This window comes from Cebus imitator, unplaced genomic scaffold, assembly GCF_001604975.1.
Source record: "Cebus imitator isolate Cc_AM_T3 unplaced genomic scaffold, Cebus_imitator-1.0 Scaffold581, whole genome shotgun sequence".
In the NCBI taxonomy this organism is placed as follows: Eukaryota; Metazoa; Chordata; class Mammalia; order Primates; family Cebidae; genus Cebus; species Cebus imitator.
Window position 1 is genome coordinate 15,628 of NW_016107896.1, and position 6,251 is coordinate 21,878.

The 6,251-nt window shown below is 39.5% G+C and overlaps 1 protein-coding gene across 1 annotated transcript in view; it reads right to left on the reverse strand.

Moving 5' to 3' along the window:
- Positions 1-6,251, reverse strand: part of LOC108294455 (zinc finger protein 92-like) — a 41,702-nt gene that overhangs the window by 3,165 nt on the left and 32,286 nt on the right. The gene's annotated exons all lie outside the window — the stretch shown is intronic.

Below are 6,251 nucleotides of genomic sequence, written 5' to 3' on the forward strand. Positions count from 1 at the left end.
AAAAAAAGAATGCTTTTTGCTTAAAGTACTGGTATATTTTTGTAAGTTTTGAGTCTTTATTTACTTATTAACTTGTTCCTGCAATCATAAATATTTTATAACCAAAGGTGCTCAACCCCTAAATATATAATCCAACAAATTTAACCTGTGTGTGTGTGTGTGTGTGTGTATGTGTGCTTTGTGTGTGTGTGTGTGTGTGACAGGCTCTCACTCTGTCTCCCAGGCTGGAGTGCAGTGGTGCAATCATGGCTGGCTCACTGCAGCCTCAAAGGCAAACATGATGAATCTGGATGCACTGAGATGCAGAAAAATGTGTCTTTCATATCTAAGAATGTAAACCAGCTTGCATCCCCTGAGACTTCGGTAAGGATTGGGAACATTGGGGTGTATGGAGGCAACAACCACATTTATTAATGCTCTAAGGTTTCTGACAAATCTGTACTTGCCATTAGGCTTTTGATCTGGTAACATGGGAGTATTGTTAAGGAGACTCTCATAGCCTTAATAAATCATATGGCAAGAATTTGGCAATAAGGGGTTGAATTTCCTCTCATGCTCCCTGCCCTAAAGTGTACTGTGTCTTCCTAGGGCGAGGAGCATGAGACTGAAGTTGGATTTGAATGGTCTTTAATGTGTTTCCCATAGCCTCTGTGGCCCAAACCTCAGGATTTACTTGAGACAACACCTCAGGTGGTAAATATGACAGCTCATCCTTCACTTTTTTTTCCCCCAAGGGGTCAGGAACAAAAGTAACATTTTATCTGCTTCATGATCTGTGAAGGTCACCATGGCTTGGTCACCTGAGTCAATAAATCTCTACCCAGTAAGAGGTCAGGCATTCAGACAGTATTAAAAACTGTCTGAAGGAGAAACCCAGAAGACCTGGAAAACAACTTAGAAAATAAGAAGAGCAGTGTTTTGGGGCTTGTTTGTCATAAGACAGGAGCCCACAGTATTAAATCAGGACAGAGTCATCTGCTCCCATATCTCCTACCTGCCACTTCAAAAGTCACCTGAGGCTTCTCCATCTCTTGATGGCTAACAGTCCCATGGGAATGGAGGCAGGAAGTATCAGGTCTTTCCACTTTTGTGTCTGCTGGGCTCTGATAATGGCTCCTTTGAAAGCACAGCACATTCCCTTCAGTGGCGGCCAATCTTCTTACAGAAAGCAAATTGATTTATACTCAAGGCACAGTGGCCAGAAACCCAGACAGGGGCTTTTACCTTCTCACTTCCTCTGTGAGGGCCAGGAGTTAAGAAGCTGGCTCTGAAGTAGTAGAGGGTGCAAGGCTGTAGCTAGAAGCTGTGCCTTTTGGGAGGTTTGCTTTATTTTGTCTCTGCTCTATGTCTGTGATTGAAAACTGCAAAAGCCAAGTCTAAAAGCTGATTCATGGGAGTCTGGAGGCCCAAGGCTGCTTTGCATGACTTCCTGCAGATATCTAAACAGACTGGGTTATAAAATGAACTCCTAGCAATGCCTCTCCATTCTTGCAGTCAGGGACAGTGTTAGTTTATTTCTTCAAAGTCTAAATTATCTACCCTTGTAATAAGGCTAGGTTTTCATCTTTTTCCTAATTTTTCTGACTTTATAAAAATTAAAAAGCTTTATCACAATGTTTTCTCTTTCAAGGAGTCAAATGATCATAATTTTCCTACTTGATAAATGTCACGTCCCCGGTTGCAGGCTGCCACCCTATTAGCATGTACTTTAGCCACTCCCATAATACACTGCTTTTCTACAATGCAGCAGGTAGACATAAATATATCCAAATCTTGCCTGGTCAAATCATACATCAAGGTTAGCCTCTTATATTTGCCTATGAACTTGCCTGAATCCTCTGAAAACTGTTCAAGTTTTTCCTTGCATATGGCTAATTCAGACATGGAAAAAGTACATATATAGTGTCCCCACCATTATCTGCCACTTCCCAGAGAGAGCAAAGATTCAACTTTGCCAGCTGATAAGAGGCCACACTGCAAGTTGTTCTAGTGAGGCTCGGGTCTTTCGAGAGTGGGTATGTATGTAAGACAGGACTCAAAAGGCAGGAAGAAGAAGATGACTGGACACTAGATAACCATGGAAAACTAGAAGGAATTAATCACAAGTTGCACACCTCACCAGAACTGGAAGGAGTATGACTGTGTTATCATAAGGTGCTTGGACTTGCAGAAGAAAGTTTAGCCCCAGCTAAGAAAATGCTAATATTAAGAGGCACTTGCATTAGAGTACTCAATTATGTCCAGTCCCTGTTTTGTTTTTTCCTCCGTCAAACGTATACAAGCCTATTTTCCTTTTTTTATCCTAAGCATCAGAGAAGTCTGTTTATAATGTATTTCCTCCCATTTAGTTGATCTTCTATAAAACAACTTAAGCTGCAAAAAAAAGGAGTCAGACCAAACGAGAGAAAAAAGGAAGGGTGCAATTTGTATATTGTAATATATTAGTCCATTTTCACACCACTATGACAAAACTAACAAAACTCTTTCAAGGAAAAAGTGACATGCTGGGTTTAGAGAGTAGGGTCCAGCTGTCTTTACCAGCCATCAAAGATGACCTTCTGGTTAAGAAATGAGAGAAAACAGATAAGAAAAAGTCTCATGTTCTCCATCTTGAGGCTAATTGTTTGCAGGGGGTTGTCATAAAAGAGGCTGTTGCTAAAGAGGTATGTCTGATTTTTGCCATGTGGGGTTGTTAAATACATTTCAACTTCTAATCATAATGATGGAGAGGTTATTGCTCATCTTTTCTGATAATCAAGGTACAAAGACACTAGGTTCCAAGACATCTCTTTTTTCCAATGTCACTTGGACCAGTGGCAAATTAAACAAGCAGTCAGCTAAAAGTCAAAAAATCATTGAGAAAAGTAAAAGCTAAACTGTTCGACGTCTGCTTCCTGTGGTAGCCTCCAGGCTGCTACAAAACAGAGGTAGTGAGCACAAAGGTGACAAGATGCAGAGCACTCAGGTGAGGGACAGAGAGCACAACGCAGGCAGTTCAAAAAGAGAAAGTGGCAAACATCTTGTTTAGCAAAAACCATTCTTCTCAATATACCCCAGGGCCTCTAACCCTGTGAGCTTGGCCTCCAATCTGAGTATGACATCCCCAGACCTCTGACTTTTGGGGCTGAGTCTCTTACCCTAACATTACACTGTAGGGCCTCTCACTTAAGTGATAGTGGATAATCATTCTTGCCCACCAGAATGGCTTCCCAACTCTAAAAGATGCCCCACTTACCCGATGTCAGCTGATTGATTCTGTGTGGATTGTTTTCCTTGTAGTGGGGGTCTTATCTTGGTGCCCTTTCATGGTGTTGCTGAAAGATGTTGCTAGAAAAGAGGGTCCTGATACAGCCCACAAAGGAGGATTCCTAGGTCTTGTGCAGAAAAAAATTTGAGGTAAGTCAGAGAGCAAAGTGAAAAAAGCAAGGTTATTAGAAATGACTCCACTACAGAGTTGGGTATCCTCAGAAAACAAGAGCAGGAGTGCACTGTCTTCTTTTAGTGTCTCTACTTACAAGTAACTATAAAGAGAAAGAGTTATAATTAAATTTGGGAAGTGCAGATATACTCACTAAAGGCAGAGGCTATTGGTTTTAACAATGACCATTAAACCTTTGACCTAAGCTAGCTCATTGGACCTCAGGACCTGTGATGGAGGGCTGCCTCTTAGATTTCTAAAATGTCTTGAAGTCCTCTTTCCCATTGTCTTGGCTATCAACACTTGTTGTCTTTTTTAAGTTAAGCAAATATCTCTAACATTGGTTGTCACACAGCCTACTTGAGGTCTTCTCTTATAAAAGCTCTGTTATTTTTCTGCCACATGGCTACGCTCAAAGTTTTCAGGCTTTTACACTAAGCTTCCCTTGTAAATATAAGTTACAACTTAGTTTTTTTCTCCAACATGTGAGCATAAGTTGTTACAAGCAGCCAGGCCACATCTCAAATGCTTTGTTTCTTAGACATTTTTTCCAACAGAAGCCCTAAATTATCACTACTAAATTCAAAGGTTTAGATATCTCTAGGGCATGAACCCAATTCACCCAACCAGTTTGCTAAGACATAACATGCATGACATTTGCTTCTATCTCAATAAGTTTCTAATTTTCATCTGAGACCTCCTCAGCCTAACCTTCACTGTCCAAATTACTATCAGCATTTTGGTCACAGTCATTCAACCAGTCACTAAGAAATGGTCAACTTTCCCTCATTTTTCTATCTTCTTCTGAGTTCTACACACTCTTGCAATCTCTGCCTGTTTACCCAATTACAAAGTTGATTCCACATTTTCAGGTATTCTTATGACAATTTTCCACTCTTTAGTGCCAATTTTCTGTATTAAGCCATTTTTGCATCACTATAAATACCTGAGACTAGGTAATTTATTTTTAAAAAGGAGGTTTAACTGGTTCATTATTCTACACGCTGTACGGAAGACATAGCACTGGGATATCCTTCTGGGGAGGCCTCTGGAAGTTTATAATTATGGCAGAAGTTGAAGCAAAATCTTGCACATCACAGAGCAAAAAGCACGAGCAAAAAACAGAGGGGCAAGTTGTTACACATTTTTAAATAACCAGATCTTATGGGAACTCACTCACTATCATGAAGGTGGCACAAAATGGGATGGTGCTAAGTCATTTATGAGTAATCTACCCAAATGGTTATATCACCTTGCACCAGGCCCACCTCCAACATTGAGAATTACATTTCAATATAATATTTGGGAGAGGACACACATTCAAACCCTATCAGAGGAGTCTTTATATTTTTCCAAATATAAGATTATATCATCAGTGAAAAAAGATAATTTGACTTATTTTCCAATTGGGATGCCCTTTATTGCTTTATGTTATCTGATTGCTCCAGCTAAGACTTTCAGAATTATGTTGAATAACAGTGGTAAAAGTGGACATTCTTGTCATCTTCCAGATTATAGAGAAAAGGCTTTTAGTTTTTCCCCACTCAGTATGATACTAGCTGTGTGTCTGTCATATATGACTTTCATCATGTTGAGGCATGTTCATTCCATACTCAGATTTCAAAGGGTTTTTATTACAGAAGAAGATTAAATTTTGTCCGGGCAGGGTGGCTCATGCCTGCAATTTCAGCACTTTGGGAGACTGAGGTGGGCGAATCACAAAGTTAAGAGATAGAGACCATCATGGCCAACATGGTGAAACCTGTCTCTACTAAAAATACAGAAAAATTATCCAGGCATGGTTGCGCACTCCTGTAGTTCCAGCTACTCAGGAGGCTGAGGCAGGAGAATCACTTGAACCTATAATTTGCTTTTTTAATGTCTTTGTCTGGTTTTAGTATCATGTAATACTGGCCTCAAAGAATGAGTCTGGAAATGTTCCCTTCTCTATTTTTAGTCTGGTCCTACAGACTTTTATATTAAGGCTTTAATTTTGTTACTTGTTATTGGTCTGTTCAGGTTTTGGATATTTTCCTCATTCAATCTTGGTAAGTTGTGTGTGTCTAAAGAATTAATTTCCTCTAGGTTTTCTACTTTGTTGGCATGCAATTGCTGATAGTAGCCACTAATGATCCTTTTATTTTCTGAAGTATTATTTCAGAAATCTCTCCTTTCTAGACTCTGATTTTATTGATTTTTATCTCCTCTGCTTTTTATTTAGCCTGTCTAAATATTTGTCAATTGTTTAATTTTACAAAAACTCAAATTTTTGTCTCACTGATCTTTTGTATTATTTCAACTTTATTTATTTCTGCTATTATCTTTATTATTTTCTTCTAATTTGGGGGTTGTTTTGGTCTTTATATTCTAGTTAATTAAGATGTATTATTAGGTTATTTATTTGAAGTTTTTCTGTTTTTTATGTAGTTACTTATGCGCTATAGCTGAGTTAGAGCCTGAGCAATGCCATTTTATACAAGATAAAGCTGTTTTTCCAAAAATAAGTTGTAACTGCTGCCCCATTCTCCTTGCAGTAACTGCTGACCTTGGCTTCTGTAAATAAAAATAGCTAGCTTGCTCTGAAAAATGCCCACTATGTAAAACTGCTTGCCTTTGCTTATCAGTAACTGCCAGAATAAGCTTCTGTAAAGTTGCTTGCCCTGCTTCCCCTCATCCTCTTGGTCCTAAAACCAGGATGTGGTTTTTCAGCTTAAAAACCCAGCTTTGGCCGGGCGCGGTGGCTCAAGCCTGTAATCCCAGCACTTTGGGAGGCCAAGGCGGGTGGATCACAAGGTCAAGAGATCAAGACCATCCTGGTCAACATGGTGAAACC